This window comes from Schistocerca serialis, chromosome 7 (assembly GCF_023864345.2).
Source record: "Schistocerca serialis cubense isolate TAMUIC-IGC-003099 chromosome 7, iqSchSeri2.2, whole genome shotgun sequence".
NCBI classification, from domain to species: domain Eukaryota; kingdom Metazoa; phylum Arthropoda; class Insecta; order Orthoptera; family Acrididae; genus Schistocerca; species Schistocerca serialis.
Genome location: NC_064644.1, coordinates 421,993,119 through 422,017,160, shown reverse-complemented (window position 1 = coordinate 422,017,160; position 24,042 = coordinate 421,993,119). Strand labels below are relative to the sequence as shown.

General features: G+C 44.5%; 1 protein-coding gene across 2 annotated transcripts in view; it reads left to right on the top strand.

Annotated features, from left to right (window-relative positions):
• The window catches only part of LOC126412846 (protein goliath), a 662,532-nt gene that overhangs the window by 65,873 nt on the left and 572,617 nt on the right, over positions 1-24,042 (top strand). The gene's annotated exons all lie outside the window — the stretch shown is intronic.

The window sequence follows — 24,042 nt, the reverse complement described above, 5'->3', positions numbered from 1 at the left end:
GCTCGTTGTTGTGTTCGTAGATTTTGCTACCATTTTCTTCAGTTGCAGTTACTGCAACACTGTTCCAAAAGGTGGTCATGTGTGAACACTTTTCACATTTCAGTTGTATTTCACTAGCAAGTCCTACGTGCTTTATTATGGAGAGTTCCAGACCAACTTCACTACAATGAATACATCTTACACAGTTTGAAAAAATTCCTTTGAGAACCGACATATCAAATAGTTCATTCACATCCGATTCGCCCATAAAACATTCATAGTTTTCACTCATTGAACCAAGCTTCTTCTGTGAAGTATTTTCTTTCCCACTTTGACTGCTATGGGCAGGTGTACTTGAGAGGTTAGGTTCACTCACTTGGTTATCGTCTTTATTGTTTACAGTAATAACACATACCTTTGGCTTTCCAACAGTTCTCCTTTTCTTAAAAGCCTTCAGAGGATTTCTAATAACTTTACTTTTACTCATTATTATACTTCAACAAAACAGAGACTCAAGAAACAGAATTAATTACGAATATTTTCGAGATAACGACAGAGTAAATATACATGAAACAATCGACAATCATACCAGCGATATATATTGAACCATCACAGGTTAGCCACAACATATACTTTATCTCACATCACTAAAATGTACCTAATGAACACGGACGTTAATAATACCATTTGACAGCAATTTAACAGCGCCACAGTGGGTCACGCCCATGTAGAACATATTTCAAAAAAAATTTAAAAATAGTTGTAGTCTTCGGAATTGAATAAATTATATATCTATTAAAAGGTAATAGTCTGCAGATTCAGAAAACGCAAAAAAGTAAAAATTGAAGTTTTCGTGATGTTGAGCCTTTCCGGAGCCCCTTAAGCTACGTTCTGCAAGACGCGACAGTTGGCTGCGACTACGACGCTGCCCCCTCCTCTTTTCCCACCCTTTTACATTAAAAAGTATCTCTTCCGGTTTCGCGTGATTTTTTTTCGCTGTATATTACTTCTCTATCGATTATGAGGAAAGTAAAAGACACAAAAAATTGATATTTGCGTATCTTACAGTTTCACATCACAGCTTGATAATGAGGTGTCTATTTTTCCGATATTCGTCACAGTTATTCCGATACTTAATTTACAAGTAACATACTGCATAAAATTTGAATTGTGTACAGTGAAAAATGTGGTCACTGGCTACTTTGCGTATGGTTCACGTTAGGTCATACATCGTTGCCGATAGAAAGAAGCTAACATATAGAAATTATTTTTAAAGTTGAGATCAGAATGATATCGATCTCCGTTTCCGAGATTTGGGCACATATATCTCCGGAAGCGTCGCGACTAGCCGCCAGTTCTGTCGACGCGCAACGTGAATCATGTGGTCATCACACGATAGAGAATGCATTTATTTTGTTTCGCTGACACATTTGGACCTAATGAAACTATTTTATGTCATATATTTCTCCGGTATGAGTTACTAATATTTCTCTATATGCTCTTGACACTTTCATTTAAAATGCCACGAATTGTAGGTTTCTTAAAAGTAAAGACATGCTGCCTTCAATATATTTTCTTCTCATTCTTGGGAAGAGGATAAAATACTCACCTCTAGTATTTTCTTCTGAACCTGGACGAGGATACCCAAGTAGACGTCCTAACAAAACCAACAAATGTCAAAAATTTACGTTTTTCAACAGAGCAAAATACGTTCAAATTCGTTTAATATCCTCTTGCCATCAATCACATTTTTATATGATGTGGTATGTGAATCATAGCGAAACGACTGAAAAATTTGCATTAATGGGAAAATAATGTAAATTTCACCTGCCAGTTTCAACTGTGCACCAATTTCTTCCCAAATTCTGTCTCTGAACAAAGTGTCCTTATATTTAGGGTTCTTCAAATCGTAAAGGCGAGGATGCTGCGAGACCAGCTCACAGAGCATCACATCCTGTGAGTGGCTCATTTCAGTTTTCCTTGACTGGCTCGACATCTTTCTGGCAGCCGCACGTCTTTGTGTCGTCCGACTTCCGTCGCAACACTGCTCACTGGTGCAGTGCTGCGGCAGCTGCCACAAGAGTCGCACGACGCATCCCAAACTCGAACTGCGCATGCGCCAGCTGGCAACTTCTGACGTCACGTAGCGACCCGTCGCAGTCGCTAGTGTGCGTCGCGTCTTGGACAACGTACCTTTAGACGGCCGATAGTATTAGTGGTGCCGATAAGAGAGAAAGTAGACGGTGAAACCAGTTAGTTGCCAGTAAAGTTCTAAGGCCTCCGGTATTTTTTTCTCCGGACTGGAAAGAGATAGAAACATGCCCATTGTTTTAAAATGAGGCCGCGTTCATTGTCAATACATCCCAGAGATGGCAGCACCGTAAGGCAGATGGAATTTTACCGCCAGCGGCGAGAATGAGAACTGTTTTAAATGCTTAAAATGGCGACATTTTCCTTACTTGAACAGCGTGCAATCATTCGTTTTCTGAATTTGCATGGTGTGAAACCAATTGAAATTCATCGACAATTGAAGGAGACATGTGGTGATGGGGTTATGGATGTGTCGAAAGTGCGTTCGTGGGTGCGACAGTTTAATGAAGGCAGAACATCGTGTGACAGCAAACCGAAACAACCTCGGGCTCGCACAACCCGGTCTGAAGACACGATCGAGAAAGTGGAGAGAATTGTTTTGGGGAATCGCCGAATGACTGTTGAACAGATCGCCTCCAGAGTTGGCATTTCTGTGGGTTCTGTGCACACAATCCTGCATGACGACCTGAAAATGCGAAAAGTGTCATCCAGGTGGGTGCCACGAATGCTGACGGATGACACATGACTGCCCATGTGGCATGTTGCCAAGCAATGTTGACGCACAACGACAGCATGAATGGGACTTTCTTTTCGTCGGTTGTGATAATGGATGAGACGTGGATGCCATTTTTCAATCCAGAAACAAAGCGCCAGTCAGCTCAATGGAAGCACACAGATTCACCGCCACCAAAATAATTTCGGGTAACCTCCAGTGCTGAAAAAATGATGGTGTCCATGTTCTGGGACAGCGAGGGCGTAATCCTTATCCATTGCATTCCAAAGGGCACTACGGTAACAGGTGCATCCTACGAAAATGTTTTGAAGAAGAAATTCCTTCCTGCACTGCAACAAAAACGTCCGGAAAGGGCTGCGCGTGTGCTGTTTCACCAAGACAACGCACCTGCACATCAAGCTAACGTTACGCAACAGTTTCTTCGTGATAACAACTTTGAAGTGATTCCTCATGCTCCCTACTCACGTGACCTGGCTCCTAGTGACTTTTGGCTTTTTCCAACAATGAAAGACACTCTCCGTGGCCGCACATTCACCAGCCGTGCTGCTATTGCTTCAGCGATTTTCCAGTGGTCAAAACAGACTCCTTAAGAAGCCTTCGCCGCTGCCATGGAATCATGGCGTCAGCGTTGTGAAAAATGTGTACGTCTGCAGGGCGATTACGTCGAGAAGTAACGCCGGTTTCATCGATTTTGGGTGAGTAGTTAATTAGAAAAAAAATCTGAGGCCTTAGAACTTGAATGCACCTCGTATACCTCTTACCTACTGAGGCCTACGAGAAAGACAGGCCGCGTCAAGTACGTCACGATGAAAGACCTGCGCCCGCTCGCTCGCTCAACTCAGCAGGCAAACCACATTTCTACACCTGTTAACTCGTAACTAGGTCTGTTGCTGTCAGAAGTAGTTTAACTTGCGCGAAATTGAAGTAGATACTTCCTGTGTGTTAGTATGGGCAGACGTTATTGTTGGCAACCGGAATAAAACAATAATTGGATCCTTTTACCGATCTCCCAGTTCAGATCATCCAGTTACTGAAAGGTTCAAAGAAAACTTGAGTTTGATTTCAAACACGTACCCGACTCGTACAATAATAGTTGCTGTTGACTTTAATTTATCCTTGATATGTTGGCGAAAATACATGTTTGATTCCGGAGGTATGCATATCACCCGAAATTGTGCTAAACGCATTCTCTGAAAATTATTTCGAGCACTTAGTTCATGAGCCCACGCGAATAGTAAACGGTTGTGAAAACACACCTGACCTCTTAGCAACAAATAAGCCTGAGTTAATAACGACCATCAAAACCGATTCAGGAATTAGTCAACACAAGCCTGTCATAGAAAGATTGAATATTGTAACCCCCAAATTCTCGAAAAATAAGTGACAAATATATATATTCAAGAAAGCAGATAAAAATACACTTCGCGCCTTCCTGAGAGACAATATCCACTCCTTCAAAATTAATAATATAAGTGTACACCAGATGTGGCTTAAATTCAAAGAAATAGTATCGGCAGCAACTGGGAGATTTATACCAAATAAACTAACAAACGACGGAGCTGATCCTCCTTCGTACACAAAACGGCTTAGAACACTGTTGCAGAAACAACGAAACAAACATGCCAAATTTAAACAGACGCGGAATCCCCTAGATTGGCGATCCTTTCTTTACAGAAGCTCGAAATTTAGCGCGGACTTCAATGCGAGATGCTTATAAGAGTTTTCACAACGAAACTTTGTCTCAAAACCTGGCAGAAAATCCAAAGAGATTCCGGTAGTATGTCAAGTATGTTACCGGCAAGAAACAATCAATGCCTTCTCTGCGCGATAGCAATGGAGACACTATCGAAGACAGTGCTGCCAAAGCAGAGTTACTAAACCCGCCCTTTTGAAATGCCTTCACAAAAGACGACGAAGTAAATATTCCAGAATTCGAATCGAGAACAGCTGCCAACATGAGTAACGTAGAAGTAAATATCCTCGGAGTAGTGAAGCAACTTAAATCACTTAATAAAAGTAAGTATTCTGGTCCAGACTGTATACCAATTAGGTTCCTTTCCGAGTATGCTGATGCATTAGCTCCTTATTTAACAATCATATACAACCGTTCTCTCGACGAAAGATCCGTACCCAAAGACTGGAAAATTGCACAGGTCACACCAATATTCAAGAAAGGTAGTAGGAGTAATCCACTAAATTACAGGCCCATATCGTTAACGTCGATATGCAGCAGGACTTTGGAACATATAGTGTGTTCCAACACTATGAATTACCTCGAAGAAAACTGTCTATTGACAAACAGTCAACATGTGTTTAGAAAACATCGTTCCTGTGAAACTAGCTCGTTACTCACATGAAGTGTTGAGTGTTATTGACAAGGGATTTCAAACTGATACCGTATTTCTGGATTTCGGGAAGGCTTTTGCCACTGTACCACACAAGCCGCTCGTATTGAAATTGCGTGCTTATGCAATATCGTCTCAGTTATGTGACTGGATTTGTGATTGCCTGCGCGCCCGGGTTCCCGGGTTCGATTCCCGGCGGGGTCAGGGATTTTCTCTGCCTCGTGATGACTGGGTGTTGTGTGATGCCCTTAGGTTAGTTAGGTTTAAGTAGTTCTAAGTTCTAGGGGACTGACGACCATAGATGTTAAGTCCCATAGTGCTCAGAGCCATTTGAACTATTTTTTTGTGATTTCCTGTCAGAGAGGTCACAGTTCGTAATAATTGACGGAAAGTCATAGTGTAAAACAGAAGTGGTTGCAGGCGTTCCCCAAGGTAGTATTATAGACCCTTTGCTGTTCCCTATCTATATAAACGATTTGGGAGACAATCTGAGCAGCCGTCTTCCGTTGTTTATCGTCTAATAAAGTCACCAAAAGAACAAAACAAACTGCATAACGATTTAGAAAAGATATCTGAAGGGTGCGAAAAGTGGCAGTTGACCCTAAATACAGAAATGTGTGAGGTCATCCACATGAGTGCTTAAAGGAACTCGTTAAACTTCGGTTACACGAAAAATCAGTCTAATCTAAAAGCCGTAAATTCAACTAAATACCTAGGTATTACAATTACGAAGAACTTAAATTGGAAGGAACACATAGAAAATGTTGTGGGGAAGGCTAACGAAAGACTGCGTTTTATTGGCAGGACACTTGGAAAATGTAACAGTCCTACTAAGGAGACTGCCTACACTACGCTTGTCCGCCCTCTTTTAGAATACTGCTGCGCAGTGTGGGTTCCTTACCAGATAGGACTGACGGAGTACATCGAAAAAGTTCAAAGGAAGGCAGCATGTTTTGTATTATCGCGAATATGGGAGAGAGCGTCACAGAAATGATACAGGATTTGGGCTGGAAGTTGTTAAAAGAAAGGCGTTTATCGTTGCGACGGAATCTTCTCACGAAATTCCAATCACCAACTTCCTCTTCCGAATGCGAAAATATTTTGTTGACACCGACCTACATAAGGAGGAACGATCGCTCGTACGGAAAGATATAGGTGTACGAGATTGGATTAATAGAGAATTGTGAAGGTGGTTCGATGAACCCTGTGCTAAGCACTTAAATGTGATTTGCATAGTAGCCCTGTAGATAAGAGAATTGCATCTTCTACTGCAATCCGCTGTTATGAAGTCCTACTGTTATTAGTCCTACAAATACTAGCGGCGAAATGTTTTCACGACTACCAGCGTCCGAACCAAATGCTCATGGGTTTTTCGCTACCACAATTGTTGTGTGTTAGCTATTTCAACAATAGAGGTATTCAGTAAATGCAATGATTTGATTCATGATTTGAAATTCCGAGAACACTGCCCTATTATTGTCGCTCTAGGAAAAAGTATGATCTCTTAGTCATTTGTTTTTAGTCACAACACTCGGTCGGGAATTTACTGTATGTTCATTATATTTCTCTGGTTTTTACATATCTCTTGATATTATTCTGAATTTGCTCTCGTTCGTTTTAAAAGTTCCCGGAAAGAGTAGCCGATCATTACAGTCGTTCCATATGCATAAAACTGCTGATGAATATGCAGTACTTCAAAGATTGCTAGCTTGCGGCCTGCTAACGAAGATACCTATTAATGTGGTATCTGCATTTTAGACAGACTGCACCGGTTGTTTTTATGGCTTTCCCGTATAATTCATCTACGCACACAGACTTGAGATTTTTCTTGGGTGCCCAGCAGTAAAACGATAGAGACCAAAGCTTTGGAAACTGGTGCGTTTTACTGCCTGGTGCTAAATCTGGGTTGAGCAAATAAGACTAGCTGTTAAGCTTATCTGGACGAGAGAAATGCATTTACATCGCATCAACAGAGCAGAAAGCAAAGATTACTTAACCTTAAGGCTTTAAATCATCCTCCTATTTCTTGTCTTTACTTAAATTCCAGCGAGAAGTAAATCTAAATAAAGCAAGGAATATACCTACAATACCAGCTATATTGATTCTGTGACCGCTCTCTATAAGCTTTTGTGTTACGGAATAAGTTCATAACATCTTTCATTGAGTTGCTGATCTCCCTAATAAATTGGATTTAGCATCTTTTATATAAGGGAAAATTCAGGATTATTCCGCAAAATTACATAAAAAGATCGAGACTACTGTGAAACAAGTTGGGCACAGTGAAAATGGAGGCAAATTACTTAGCAAAGGTAGCCCGTTCTTGGAGTGACCTAAGGATACACCTGGTCTGGTGCCACAGTCAAGGGAGCAAATTATTACCGGCAAGACTCATACATTCATGGCAACCGAAAAAGCTAAACCAAGTTGACGGATTCCTCCGTTGGAGAAGAATAAAAGGAAAGATAAACGTGAATCACGTCTCGGAAAAACAAAGAAAAGTAAGAAAATCGTCAATTATTATTATTATTATTATTATTATTATTATTATTATTATTATTATTATTGGTAGTGGTGGTAGTGTCATCTGAAGAGCGACTTCTTGCAGCCACAACGTCAATATGAGTATTATTACGAACAGATTACGTTGACCTTTATTTTGCTAGTCGTTGATTCGACTGAAGCTGAGCTGAGTTAATAATAAGCAAAGAAGCGTTTCTAACTGAGGATGTACGCGTCAACTCTCATATTTGCGGGAACATCCGATGAACGGCGGATGTTTGAGAACCAGTTGCGTCTGTTACAACGTATACTTCCGCCCTTAAAGGGAGGAAAATGTGATGCTCATCATCATACTGCGGGGAAAAAAAATTTGGACGGAGCATGGTTAATTACAATCGAGTAGAAATAGCTGGAGAAAGGAAAGTGTTTCATCAGCACCACTGTGTACAAGTTTGCATGTACTCCCTTACGGAATGTCTTCGAAGTAGTGAGCTCTTCTCTCCAACATTCGAGCTGATACAGTCTTGTCCCAATGCAGTCAAGTTTATATGAGAGTTTCACTGTTCAAAAGGCGGCTGAGGTATTTATCGGTAAAAATGGCTCTGAGCACTATGGGACTTAACATCTGAGGTCATCAGTCCCCTAGAACTTTGAAATATTTAAACCTAACTAACCTAAGGACATCACACACATCCATGCCCGAGGCAGGATTCGAACCTGCGACCGTAGCGGTCGCGCGGTTCCAGACTGAAGCGCCTTTAACCGCTTGGCCACACTGGCCGGCTATTTATCGGCAAATTTGTGTCCACCAACACACTGCAGACCACCAAATCTACAGTTACTGAATTTGTATGTTGTGGTGTTTGTACAGATTCGATCTATCATTCGAACAAACTGTCTGCTGGTACAGTATGAAATACAACCGTCGGGTCTAAAGGCTAAGCGGAAGATAGGAATTTCCAGCAGCGTATTATTTGGGTTTGTTCAGAACGCAGACATCCAAAGTTCGGTGCGTCGATTGACTGACCCTTAATTGAAATAAGTGCGCGGCGTTTAGGCGAAAAGGCACGTTCTTGCTTGATTGAACGACTGCAGAACGCTTCCTGGGAACAATCACACCCTTTAAATATCCGGCTGTGCGTACGAAGCGATTTAATCGTAGGAAAGATGGACGCCAGACAGAGGGACTGACTGAAAGGATCATTAGGAACTACAGTTAGCAACGAAAGACACTGGTTGCAAAATCCTCGTTCAGCAGACACTGACGTATTACTCCCTAGGTACGTGTCCCTTACTAAATTAGGGCTACTCCTTTCTAATGTGCCTTTCGTGTCGTCATCCCGTTATACCCACGTCTCCGCTCCTTCCATCGTCATTGTCGGGACACATGTACCTCAACTGCCTGCGTATAGTATTAATTATGCCAAAGTGAGAGAGAGTTTTCTAAATATTTCCTAATCAAGTAGCTCAAGCGGGAATTGGGTACCAGTCCATTATTCACTTCGTGGCATGTGGGAAACTGGCAAAAAAATGGATGTGTGTGATGTCCTTATGTTAGTTAGGTTTTATTAGTTCTAAGTTCTAGGTGACTGATGACCTCAGAAGTTAAGTCGCATAGTGCTCAGAGCCATTTGGCTAAAAAACCAACCTGATGTGAGAAAAAATGGGTTGCATTACTTACTGAATGTCTCTCATATAAGCAGGAAATGGTCGTAGATTTGGTCATCCACCTCCAGTGGCAGACGCACTGTTAATCTCGGTGTGCTTTACTGATAAAATTCTCAGACCTACGTTCAGAGAAAAGTCAGAAAACTTAGTCATGAGCCAAAATATTATCACCGCCTGCTGAATAACTTGGTGGTTCATATTTGAAGCACAATAAGGCAGAGATTGTGACCAGGGGTCAGTGGAATGCACCTTGCAGATCTCCGGGTGAATAAACCATGTCTGTTCAGTCGTCTGTAGACTGTGTCTGGAGTCAACTGTTTCAGTGGCTGCAGTAAGGTCCCGAGCAAGGCTACCTGCAGTACTCCGTGGCCGTCTGCGAGCACTGATGGTGAGATATCGGCCTTCTTGTGGTGTTGTACACTGTGGACGTCCCGTACTGTAGCGCATGGACACGTTTCCTGTCTGCTAGAATCGTTGCCATCATCTTGAGATCACATTTCGTGGCTCACGGAGGGCCCATGCTAGCACCTGCTGTTTTTGACCACCCTCCTGTCGCCCTAGTATTCGACCCCTCATAACGTCATCAATATGTGTTCTTTGAGCCATTTTCGACACACAGTCACCATTAGCACGTCTGAAAACGGCTGCTCACTTACTCGCTGCACCGTACTCTGACCTGCACCAAGACACCTCTGCGTATGTGAACTGCTGCCAGCGCCACCGTGCGACGACCGCAGGTCAAATGCACCGCATGGTCATACTCGGAGGTGTTTTAAAAGCGCAAACCGCCCACCAGAGCGTTGTTTCGCCATGTATCAGCATTATCCTTAATTTATGAGTATGAGTGTATTAACGTGAGTTGACTATCGTGCGCTTCAAACCACTGTAGCATGTGGTCCGCAGTAATGTTCACTTTGTCCTTGGTTGTCATGGCGTCTTTGATAACTACCACAGCTGCCGAGAAACGTGATTCATCCGATCAGGCGACACATTAACATCGATCCACGGTCTTAACTTGATGATCGCGTGCCCACTGCAATGGCAATTGACAATTACGTTGGGTCAACATGGGAAATAGCAAGGGTCGTCTGTTGTGGAGTCCTACGTTCCACATGTGCGCTGAAGGGTGTAGTCAGAAACATTTGTGCCTGCACGAGAATTGTACTTAGTCGTCAGATCTGCCACATTCTGTGATCAAGCGTGGACGACCAACATCTTGTCCACTACGCGTGGTTTTACTGTCCACTTTCCATAAATGTTCACGAAAGTAGCACGCGGCAACCTCTCTGCTTCACCTTGTCGCAGATGCTCGCGCCTAGGCACTGGACCTTAACAGTCTGCCCTTTCGCAAAATCAGCTACGCCAGTGTACTTCCCATTTGCGGGTAATGGTTGCCCATTCGTCTCTGTTCCTCTTATGTACAGGGGGAACAAAAATTGTCGCACTTCGCCTCATTTCAGGGCACGATGAGAGGTAGTCGAAACGCTGGCTGAGAATGTGATTCATTTGCTCCAGTCCTGGGTGATATTAATAGGGAAATGGAATGCAGCTCCGTGGGCGAACGGTGGGACTTAGGAAGGTGGTGGCTGACTGGAGGGAGAGATAAGGCACAGGGGAACCGATTTTGCGCAAGATAGGGAGAGTAATTCCGGTCTGTGAAGGCCTCAGTGAGACCCTCAGTATATTTCGCGATTTCCTCATTCCAATTGAAGACAAAATGTATCTATCAAAACCTAGTCCTGCCAATAGGTTTGGCAGAAATGCGATTTACAAAACAAAGCCTTGCAACGACGTAACAGTGTGCAGCGTGGCCAAGAACAGGTAGCATGAACTCTGCGCTGTGCCGGAACTGTCCCATTAGCTCAGTGAGACGAGGCAATGCTGTGGGGAACGGATATGCAGACTCACGGATGTTAGATTCTCTTTCGCCCCAAACTTTTTTTTTCAGTTAAAACAGCAAATTGTATCCAACTTACACCCCCATAACGCGACATCTCAAGTGTTTCTTTCCGTTACTGTTACCATTACTTGAACATTAAGATATGACATGAACGTCTCTCAAACGTAAACGGCCACTTTGTTTCGGCTATAAGACAAATACAGCCTATAGAAAATAATAGTGGATGTAGTATCCAACACTAGGCGGACTACCCTAGATTGCACATTATGCTACGCACTATGATTCAGTTATGTATATCTGATGTCCAGCTAATCTTCACAGAGCCGATGTGTACACGTACGAGAAACGTCCACGTTAGAGATTATGTTCAAAGCGACCACAATGCATTTGCAAACACTGCGCCACTTGCTGAATCATACTTTGCTGGACCCTACCCAACACGCCTGAACCCACCGTTGCGGCAGCGGCATGCACGCGAGCTGTTCGGTCGTGTACATCCGTGGGTAGAGTGCTATAAACTTGTACCTTTAAATGGTCCCACAAATAAAAATCTAGTGGCTTAAGGTTCGGGGAACGCGGAGACCAGAACATTGGACCTCCACGACCAGTCCATTTTCCTGGAAACGCTTCTTACACTCATTCTAAAGTATGATGGCGCAACATGATGCCAAAACCAGTCGCCCAACGCGAAGTGTAACGTTTTCTAATGTGCTACCGATAGGTGAGGACCCAAAAGCATTCCTCCCTACGATTCCAACCCGTAGGTTTTATGCCACTTGGGTGCCGTGTGGCTGTTGTGGACGTTGAAAATACCTTCCCGAGTGAAGCTAGATTCATCAGTCCGTATCACGTTTTTTATAAAGTGGTGGATATGCAAAAGCCATTCACAAAACAGTACCCATCGAATGCAGTCTTCTGGCCGCCGGTGTTGAGTTACCATGTAATGATATACACTCATGCTCATAAATTAAGGATAACTGCATAATGTCGTGCCACACAACGTGGAACTACACAAAACTGGCACTAATAGCATTGACATATAGGGAACACACGCGACACAGATCTGTATTGGTGATAAGTTGAGAAAACCGTACCGAAACACATGTGCTACAAAACACCACCGTTTCCTGCGCATGTACCTCGACGTCAGTACGGGATATGATCACCATGAACACGTACACAGGCCGCATGTACCCCGCATCATCAAACCACGACCTCAATACAGGTCCCTTTCAAGGACATTATGGGGTTGGTATCTGGTATCTGGTTCCTGGTTCACGCCAGATGAAAACCCGGCGAGAATCACTGTTCAGACTATACCTGGTCTCGTCCGTGAACATAACCTGGGACCACTGTTCCAATGACCATGTACTGTGTTCTTGACACCAGGCTTTACGGGTTCTCCTCTAACAAGGGATCAGTGGAATACACCTTGCAGGTCTCCGGGCGAATAAACCATGTCTGTTCAGTCGTCTGTAGACTGTGTGTCTGGAGACAACTGTTCCAGTGGTTGCGGTAAGGTCCATAGCAAGGCTACCTGCAGTTCTCCGTGGCCGTCTGCAGGCACTGATGGTGAGATATCGGTCTTCTTGTGGTGTTGTACACTGTGGACGTCCCGTACTGTAGCGCCTGTCTGCTGGAATCTTTGCCATAATCTTGAGATCACACTTTGTGGCACACGGAGGGCCCGTGCTACGTCCTGCTGTGTTTGACCAGCCTCCAGTCGCCCTAGTATTCTACCCCCCATAACGTCATCAATATGTGTTCTTTGAGCCATTTTCAACACACAGTCACCATTAGCACGTCTGAAAACGTCTGCACACTTACTCGCTGCAGCGTACTCTGACATGCACCAACACATCTCTGCGTATGTGGACTGCTGCCAGCGCCACCGTGCGACGGCCGCAGGTCAAATGCACCGCATGGTCATACCCTGAGGTGATTTAAACCCGCAAACCGCCCACCAGAGCATTGTTTCAACATGTATCAGCATTATCCTCAATTTGTGAGCATGAGTGTAGATGCAGTTCTTCATCATGCAACACTTCAACAACCAGTCGTTGAGGTATCTAGAACTGCCGTACAATATGACTTACTTCTCCGAGGTGACTGGTGAATGGTTTCAAAAACTGAGTTCTCTGCTTGTGGAGTACGTCAAGTCCTTGTACGACCTTTGTCCATTACCTGTGGACGACGATTAATGGTTTCCCGATGGCGTTGCGCTAGGTGACGGAAAACAATCTTATCGGAATGGCATCACTGAGGGTACTGTGCAGCGTGCAGACAACAGCAGCAGCAGTGTGGTTATCGGATGCATCACGCACCAAAAGCATATCGAAGTATTCATCGTTTGTGTTCTCCATCTGGAAGTCGCCGAACAAGAACTTGACAGGACCAGTTACGGTTGTGCACTTCGCTGTCGGTAGGCACATGCATGCAGTTGAGTGGATCTCATTGTCATGGGATAAACTACTGTCATGTAACAAAACGATGTCTTGCTGATAAGCGACGAGAACAAGGGAACGGGCGTCTGAAAAATAAGAAAAAAGGAAACGGGAGAAGATTGGAACCATAGCTCAATGATGGACCTCCTAGCAGTCCAATTAGTGAGCTACGACGGCAGGTACGGTAGTTCGGAGTGATACACGTTCCTTTGTACATTGCGATGCACTTCACGGTATGATAGTATTGCAAGGTAATCATTTTCATTCATGTGTTTTCAGAACGCACGCGATCTGATTTTGCTAAGCAAACTGTTTTCTTGCGTCTGGATGAGTAATCGCATGCTGACCTCCAAGGGCAGCATTTTTTCTGCACACTGTACACTTTTCTTATCGCGTCCCGTGCCCACAACGCCGCATTCAATCTCGCAGTGGGCTGTGCTCCAATGTTTTGGCTCATCACTGTATAACGTCCTGCTACATACACTACTGGCCATTAAAATTGCTACACCACGAAGATGACGTGCTACAGACGCGAAATTTAACTGACAGGAAGAAGATGCTGTGATATGCAAATGATTAGCTTTTCAGAGCATTCACACAAGGATGGCGCCGGTGGCGACACCTACAACGTGCTGACATGAGCAAAGTTCCAAACCGATTTCTCATACACAAACAGCAGTTGACCGGCGTTGCCTGGAGAAACGTAGTTGTGATGCCTCTTGCAAGGAGGAGAAATGCGTACCATCACGTTTCCGACTACAATAAAGGTCGGGTTGTAGCCTATCGCGATTGCGGTTTACCGTATCGCGACATTGCTGCTCGCATTGGTCGAGATCCAATGACTGTTAGCAGAATATGGAATCGGTGGGTTCAGGAGGGTAATACGGAACGCCGTGCTGGATCCCAACGGCCTCGTATCACAAGCAGTCGAGATGACAGGCATCTTATCCGCGTGGCTGTAACGGATTGTGCAGGCACGTCTCGATCCCTGAGTCAACAGATGGGGACGTTCGCAAGGCAACAACCATCTGCACGAACAGTTCGACGACGTTTGCAGCAGCATGGACTATCAGCTCGGAGACCATGGGTGCGGTTATCCTAGACGCTGCATCACAGACAGGAGCGCCTGCGATGGTGTACTCAAGGACAAACCTGGGTGCACGAATGGCAGAACGTAATTTTTCGGATGAATCCAGGTTCTGTTAACAGCATCACGATGGTCGCATCCGTGTTTGGCGACATCGCGGTGAACGCACATTGGACGCGTGTATTCGTCATCGCCATACTGGCGTATCACCTGGCGTGATGGTATGGGGTGCAATTGGTTACACGTCTCGGTCACCTCTTGTTCGCATTGACGGCACTTTGAACAGGGGACGTTATATTTCAGATGTTACGACCCGTGGCTCTACCCTTCATTCTATCCCTGCGAAACCGCACATTTCAGCATGATAATCACGACCGCATGTTGCAGGTCCTGTACGGGCCTTTCTGGATACAGAAAATGTTCGACTGCTGTCCTGGCCAGCACATTCTCCAGATCTCTCACCATTTGAAAACGTCTGGTCAATGGTGGCCGAGCAACTGGCTCGTCACAATACGCCAGTCACTACTCTTGATGAACTGTGGTATCGTGTTGAAGCTGCATGAGCATTTGTACCTGTACACGCCATCCAAGCTCTGTTTGACTCAATGCGAGGCGTATCAAGACCGTTATTACGGCCACAGATTGTTGTTCTGGGTACTGATTTCTCGGGATCTATGCACCCAAATTGCGTGAAAATGTAATCACATGTCAGTTCTAGTATAATATATTTGTCCAATGAATATCCTTTTATCATCTGCATTTCTTCTTGGTGTAGCAATTTTAATAGCCAGTAGTGTATATCTCGCGAAATGGCCGTGATAGTAAAATCGATTCAAGGGCACCAACCGGGACTTCCCAACAGTTATTTTTCTCCCGAACCACTTGAGACGAGAAACTTGATAGGAAAGGCGAGGGTGATGACTGTTGTAAGCGAAATACCCTCCACCACACAGAGTTTCGCGAGCTGTGGAGTGTAGACGGGGATGTGTATTCAGGGTGACGATGTGCATGGCTTGAGCTGCATGCCATATAGACGGTAAGCCACTTTTGGTCTATGTGGAAATTGATGTAGGCCAGTGAAGTATTCGACGTCAGGCGAGTGAACTGTGGCGTTGGAGAGCTCAGCCAGGCGTCAGCGATCGCAGCGGGAGCAGAACGGAGCGAGTAAATATAGTCGCCGCGTGGGCACTGCCTAGGCCGCGATACGCGGCGCGATGCGCAGTCTGCTGCCGGAGGGGGCAGGGGAGAAGGGGACCCCGGCAACAGCGGCGGAACAGATGCGGCGGCGCATCTGGGCTCCGGTCGCTTGCGCTGCCCTACCAAAGAAGTCTCCGTCACTGGGGCCTTTTTTTCTTGAATATAAGTTAGATGGGTGACCTGTACAGGTTTTTTTTTTCAGAAGACAACGCTTGCATACCACCTAAACGTACAATAAAAAAAAAACTTCTATCAAGCCAGGGCCTTATTTGGAATGCACAGATCCCTTGGCTGAACCTCTGGTCCGGTCCTACCATCGGAATTTACAAGTCTGTAAAAATAACATTTTAGAGCAGTTTAAAAATAACAAGCTTGTAAGGTGTAATATTTACTGTACAAAATTTATGGCTTAATGAACTGATGGGATATTTAAAAAAAAATGAGAAACGATATAGTTACCAAAAATACTGAGCGTAAACATAAATGTGGCAGGAAGAAAACTACCTACCACCGAAAGTAATTGCTGTTATCAAGGTAGCTTGCTTGATGCAGCAACTGCACAGTTTTGTCACGGGGTCAAACACTTTTAGGCAAACTACAGGAGACATCTTGGCAACATAGAGTACAAGCTCTGTATAGGAGACTGCAAAGAAAACTATAGCCAGAAACGTATTCAGCACGAGTTATTCACATGCCTGTCAGCAACTACACTTTAAAAAAAAGTAGAACAAAAAATCGCAAAAATCAGTATTTCAAATTTAAAAATGACGTCGTGTAACTATAAGCAAACATGTTTGTTAGTCAAACTTGAGTTACCTGATCAGTACACCTCTTAAATGAGACGGTCGTAGATATCTTAGAGGAGGCAGGAGAGGGGCAACTAAACTGTTTCCTCAAATAACATATACGACTAATTAAAAAAACGGAACTACAGGGGTGTCACCAAACAGCGTTACAGATGCTGAAATGTTACAATGTGGTATCTAAAAGCGTTATATATACGAGAAGCAAAACTTCATCTACCAAATATAGCATCAAAAACGGAAGGAATAGACCGCCTGAGGTGATGCCTTCAAGTAAACGTGAAAATAAATAAATAATGGTTTAATATCTCCCCTTTCCTCTCTATCATCTACCCTACGTTGGCCACAACCAGATACAGGTATCTAGAGTCTACATTCAAAAATGAGTACTAGTTTTATTGCTATTCTCTTTTGCAATGCACCCCAATAGCGTTCAGTAAATATTACCCGGGATTTGACGTGTTGCTTCTGCGTTGAGCAGCCATTACAGAAATAGTGGTTTTGGCATCACTTCATGCGGTGCTGTCCTCACATAAAATTCCGAAATGTTAACCCTGTATGGCTTTGCGTACATTGTGAAGTACTTTCCATTACCCACAAATTGATCTATTTGATGTGGTGTATTTTATTAAGCGGCTCTGGCCAAATTGTTTGGTGACAGTTGCATTGCCTTGGTGTGGTATGGTATGGTATGGTATGGAACTAGGGACCTAGAAACGACGGAGAGGCATCGTCCCAGCCGTAGCTCTCAGTGGTTCACAACAGACCACAGCAGTCCACTTACCCCACCCCACACGATTCGGCCCCAGGGGGACCCCCCCTCCCCTCTGGGGGAACATCTCACACCAGACGAGTGTAACCCAATGTTCGCGAGGTAGAGTAATTATGGTGTACGCGTACGTAGAGAAAATGTTTGCTCAGCAATCGCCGACTGAGGCGGAGGTAAGGGGACCCAGCCCGCATCCGCCGAGGCAGATGAAAAGCCGACTTAAAAACCATCCACAAACTGGCCGGCATATCGGACCTCGACACTAATTCGCCGGACGGATTCGTGCTGGGGGCCGGCACGCCTTCCAGGCCGGAAAGCAGTGCGTTAGACCGCACGGCTGACCGAGTGGACTGCATTGCCTTACTCATTCTTAGTCAGCTATAAATAATGCACGAAATTGGCATACTGCAATCAAAGACACTACTTTAAAGAAAGCCCTTGAATTTGGGATTTATAATAAACAAAATTCAATGAATACGTGCTCCGGCAGCAGTAATGTAATTAAATTACATCATAATAGCATTTAATTCTGCATGAATATATGGATACGTTCTGGACAGAGGCTAAAATAATTTGTTTTTCAAAATTACTTAACCTCTTATTCTGTAACAGTAAAATCAAAGCGATTAACGATTCCCGCCATGCACAAAGATTTATAAACAGTGATTGCCCATTTAAAGTAGGGTAACTCAGAGTTGTTTTCCTGGATTGTAGTAAATTGTAGACGTTAAAAGGGAGGACTTTTATTGGGACGACTTAATGTATTTCCCCACCATATGCCGCACAGGTGGTGTGTTGGTGCTGAGAATTCGTTTTCCTGCAGCAGGTGTGATACGTCAGTTTCTGCCTGATGGTACTTCCATGCGGCTGTGGCTAGGGTGAACGGCACCGGGCATTAACCAGCAATGACTCTGACTGGCAACTATCATTTACAAGCACGCTCGAGTCTTTAGTGACCTTCCAGCAGAAACTGAAATGTCTGACATGTGTAGAGGCAGAGTATGCCACAGTAGTGGTATATCGAAAACTGTCTGTCCTGGAGTTCTGCAAAATTCACCGTGGGATTATCCTTATTTTTTATTAGTCAGCTAGAATTCTACCACTCTGTAACTTCTGTTGATTTCGAGTAAGACCACACACTTGCCAAGACACTCTTCCTCTAACCCCATCTCAGTGTAATTGTTAGTTGTCTAATACCGTTCTCGGAATATGAAAAATTCTGTGCCCTGGAGTAAGTTGTGGAGCCTTTGGATCGAGCTTCAGCTCTCCCACTGAGCACTGTCGCCATCTTACAGACTGAATGCAAGAGTGTCGTCCATCTTGCAACTGTAGTGGAACCCACGGAGACGCCTGGGGCCGTTGTGTTCTTCCTTGTCTTTGGGCTTCCCCGTGTGTAGACTCACGTCTTCTTGGGACACAGCAAGGTCGCTGTTGACGACGTACAGTGTCACGTAGGTATCTGAATTTAAGGTATGCGTGCAGTATGTGAAGGCGGTTAATGGAGGCGATGGTTGCTTTAACACAACATGTATAAATGCGATGGAGATGGCGACATAATCTCCAAGATTAGCAATGTTTTATTGAAGCTCGAAATTTAGAGCCGAATTCAGTGCCAGATGCTTTTAACAGCTTGCACAACCTAAACTGTTCCTCGAAATATGATAGAAAATCCAAGGAGATTCTGGTTGTACGTAAAGTACACCAGCGGCAAGACACAATCAATACTTTCACTGCGCGATACAAATGGTAATGTAACCGATGACAGCGCGACCAAGACGGAGTTACTGAACAGTTTCCCGAAATTCCTTCACCTAAGAAGACGAATTAAATATTCCAGAATTCTAATCGAGAACAACTGCAAACTTGACTAACTTAGATTACATACCTTCGGTGTAGTGAAGCGGTTTAAAGCACTTACCGTCTAATAGTCACCAGAAGATCAAACTCAATTGCAAAATGTCTAAATCGTGAAAAAGTGACAAATGTCTCTCAATAAGGAAAAGTGAGAGGTAATCCACACGAATACAAAAACAAATCCGTCGAATTTCGATTACACGATGAAAGACATAAAGCTAAACGGTGTAAATTAAACTAAATACTTAGGGGCTACAATTACGTGTAACTTAAATTGGAAACATCACACGGATAGTGTTGTGGAGAAACCAAACTAAAGAGTGCGAGTTATTGGCAGAACACTTAGAAGATGCGAATGGTCTACTTAAAGAGACTGCCTACACTAGCCTTGTCCGACATTTTCTGGACTAGTGCTGTGCAATAGGCGATGATGCAGGACTGACAGAGGACATCGAAAATGTTCAAAGAAGGGGAGGTCGTTTTGTATTACAACGAGAGTGTGTCGCGGACATGACAAACTAATTGGAATGGCAATAATGGCGATCATTTAGACGAACGCGTTTTTCGGCCCGGCGAGATCTTTTTGCGAAACTTCAATCACAAACTTTGAATGTCAAAGTATTTTATTGTTGCCAATTTACATACGGAGAAATGATCGTCATAATGGAAATAAAGTCCCATGCTTCTTGACAGAGCGTAGGTAAACGATGAGGGAGACCCGCTCCACCGTACTAAGCAAGGTCCTAATGGAGGTGTTTGCCATTGCCTTCCTCCGACCGTAATCGGGATGGATGAGTGATGATGAAGACGGCACAACAACACCCAATCATCTCGGGGCACATGAAAATCCCTGACCCCACCGGGAATCGAACCTGGGACACCGTGCTCGGGAAGCGAGAACGCTACCGCGAGACCACGAGCGGCGGACATCGTCAAAATAAAATGAGAAAAATCAGGGTTATTACAGAAAGATTTCAGTATTCATATTTCCCACGCGCTGTTTAAGTGTTGAACGGTAGATAAATAGTCTGAAGATGGTTCGAAGAATCCTCTGGCACTAAAGTTTGAACTGCAGAGTAGTCACACAGACGTAAACTAAATGTATTCTTTTCGCTGGGTTTCACAATCATTCGGAGATTAAAACGTGACAGGAGCAATGAGTATGTTTTTTTAGCTCGTTCGACGTACTTACACTTAAATATAAAATTTATTTCAGTCGACGTTCACATAATTTGTTTAATGCCTATACGTCTTTCGATCGCTAGTCATTATCAATACTCCATAAATACTCGTTGACCAACTAATAATGATTAGTCAATTGAACCTAGTATAGCCATTAAACACATTACGTAAGCATTGATTGTAATTAACCTTACAGTTAAAAAAAAAATGTGCTCACTTCTGTTCTCTGCCAGTAGTGTGGCAAATATGAACAAATTATCTACATTTTTCCGCTGTCCTTAAGTGTTACGTCTTGATATGCAAATTGTGGTGGTTAAGTGTATAACAGGTTGCTTACGCTTGTACGTGCGGATTACGCGACCTGACATACCTAAACCTGCTGTAGACCGCACATTACCAAACGACATCCATCACTAACTTTTCGTCTGTGCTACATCGCACACGGACTCACCCGCTACACCGCATACAATACGTGAAACATGATTATTAACGGGCTAATAAAAACGGTAAAGTTACCACCGGGCACCCAACCTTGAATGAAGTATGCTGAATCAAAAGAAAATTGAGTGCTGAATTTACTATGTTTGAGCCCATTAAACACATTATACATTTGAACACTACCTGTTGAAACCCTTACCGAACATGTTATTCTTTTTTGTTTGGTGTTCTCGGCACACTCTTGACACCGTGGATCTCGGAATACTGAATTCCATAACGATTTCCGAAATGGGATACACCACGCGTCTAGCGCCATGTATCATTCCGCATTCAAAGTCTGTTAATTCCTGTCGCGAGGCCACAGTCACGTCGGAAACATCTTTAGAAAAATCACCTGACAAAGGAACCTCCCCATCGCACCCCCATCAGATTTAGTTATAAGGTGGCACAGTGGACAGGCCTTGAAAAGCTGAACACAAATCAATCGAGAAAACAGGAAGAAGTTGTATGGAACTATGAAAAAAATAAGCAAAATATACAAACGGAGTAGTCCATGCGCAAGATAGGCAACATCAAGGAGAGTATGGGCCCAGGAGCGCCGTGGTCCCGTGGTTAGCGTGAGCAGCTGCGGAACGACAGGTCCTTGGTTCAGACTGTAGCGCCTAGAACCGCTCGGCCACCCCGGCCGGCGTAGCACGCTTACCAACTTACAGGATAACGGCGCGAAATTTTGATTTTTTTTATTACAAATTTAAGGCTTTTATTTGACTCGCCCTCGTAGTTCATAATTGTGTCTCTCGTTAGGTTCTTCGACGGGGAAAGTGTCAAAGGCCTTTGGTGGTAAGGCGTGTTGCGTGTTGGTGACGCATGTGAAATGCGACATGGAAAGTATCGCCGTCCCCAGTTGCGTCATGGCGGCGATCCTAATCAGCGATGGATCTCAGGTGCTGGAGCTACTGTACGCGGTTCGGTCCGGTATGGCGTCCGACTTCCGTCAGCCCTTGTACAGTAGCGTGCTGCAGGGGCGGGCGCGCTTTCGCTGCCTGCCCACTGCGCAACCCGCGCCGGCTATCGCAAAGTAGAAGGCAGAGGGCCGAGTCGTTGACTGGCCGACTGGCTCCCGACTCTACAGGATTACCAAACCCACAAACACGGCAAACCGTTCAGGCGCATTGCCGATTACAGCTCACCGTATCGCCGAATGGCGTCACGCGGCAGCACTCGACAAGTGGTTTCCCCTTTCGTTTTTGTCTTCTCTTTTCAATTATCATTTATTTCTGCTGATGTCTGATGTACATACCATGTAGCCAGCATAGTAGTACACATGTTATTCATATGACGGTTTAAAAAATTTACACTGACATGCAAGAGCGCACAATACACTACTGGCCATTAAAATTGCTACACCAAGAACAAATGCAGATGATAAACGGGTATTCATTGGACAAATATATTATACTAGAACTGACATGTGATTACATTATCACGCAATTTGGGTGCATAGATCCTGAGAAATCAGTACCCAGCACAACCACCTCTGGCCGTAATAACGGCCTTGATACGCCTGGGCATTGAGTCAAACAGAGCTTGGATGGCGTGTACAGGTACAGCTGCCCATGCAGCTTCAACACGATACCTCAGTTCATCAAGAGTAGTGACTGGCGTATTGTGACGAGCCAGTTGCTCGGCCACCATTGACCAGACGTTTTCAATTGGTGAGAGATCTGGAGAATGTGCTGGCCAGGGCAGCAGTCGAACATTTTCTGTATCCAGAAAGGTCCGTACAGGACCTGCAACATGCGGTCGTGCATTATCCTGCTGAAATGTAGGGTTTCGCAGGGATCGAACGAAGGGTGAAGCCACGGATAGTAACACATCTGAAATGTAACGTGCACTGTTCAAAGTGCCGTCAATGCGAACAACAGGTGACCGAGACGTGTAACCAATTGCACCCCATACCATCACGCCAGGTGATACGCCAGTATGGCGATGACGAATACACGCTTCGAATGTGCGTTCACCGCGATGTCGCCAAACACGGATGCGACCATCGTGATGCTGTTAACAGAACCTGGATTCATCCGAAAAATGACGTTTTGCCATTCTTGCACCCAGGTTCGTCGTTGAGTACACCATCGCAGGCGCTCCTGTCTGTGATGCAGCGTCAAGGGTAACCGCAGCCATGGTCCCCGAGCTAATAGTCCATGCTGCTGCAAACGTCGTCGAACTGTTCGTGCAGATGGTTATTGTCTTGCAAACGTCCCTATCTGTTGACTCAGGGATCGATACGTGGGTGCACGATCCGTTATAGCCATGCGGATAAGATGCCTGTCATCTCGACTGTTAGTGACACGAAGTCGTTGGGATCCAGCACAGCGTTCCGTATTACCCTCCTGAACCACCCGATTCCGTATTCTGCTAACAGTTACTGGATCTCGACCAACGCGAGCAGCAATGTCGCGATACGATAAACGGCAATCGCGATAGGCCACAATCCGACCTTTATCAAAGTCGTAAACGTGACGGTACGCATTTCTCCTCCTTGCAAGAGGCATCACAATCACGTTTCTCCAGGCAACGCCGTTCAACTGCTGTTTGTGTATGAAAAATTGGTTGGAAACTTTCCTCATGTCAGCACGTTGTAGGTGTCGCCACCGGCGCCAACCTTGTGTGAATGCTCTGAAAAGATAAACATTTGCATATCACAGCATCTTCTTCCTGTCGGTTAAATTTCGTGTCTGTAGCAAGTCATCTTCGTGGTGTAGTAATTTTAATGGCCAGTGGTGTAGTTGACAACAGACCATATCAACACAGCACAATAAACGGTAAGAAAGGATTATACATTATACCTCTTGTGTTTCAGAAGACGTTTACATCAAAACTACAAGACATACAGAAAACAGATACATACTGGTGTACACAGTATCTGTCCAAGTTTTTAACTCATATTACAGGTATCTGTTTGGTCACCGTTTGTGAAGCAGCAAACGTCAGTGCAATCGTCAAACTTGAACCATACACGTGCCAAGATGTCTTGATCGAAACCAGCGACT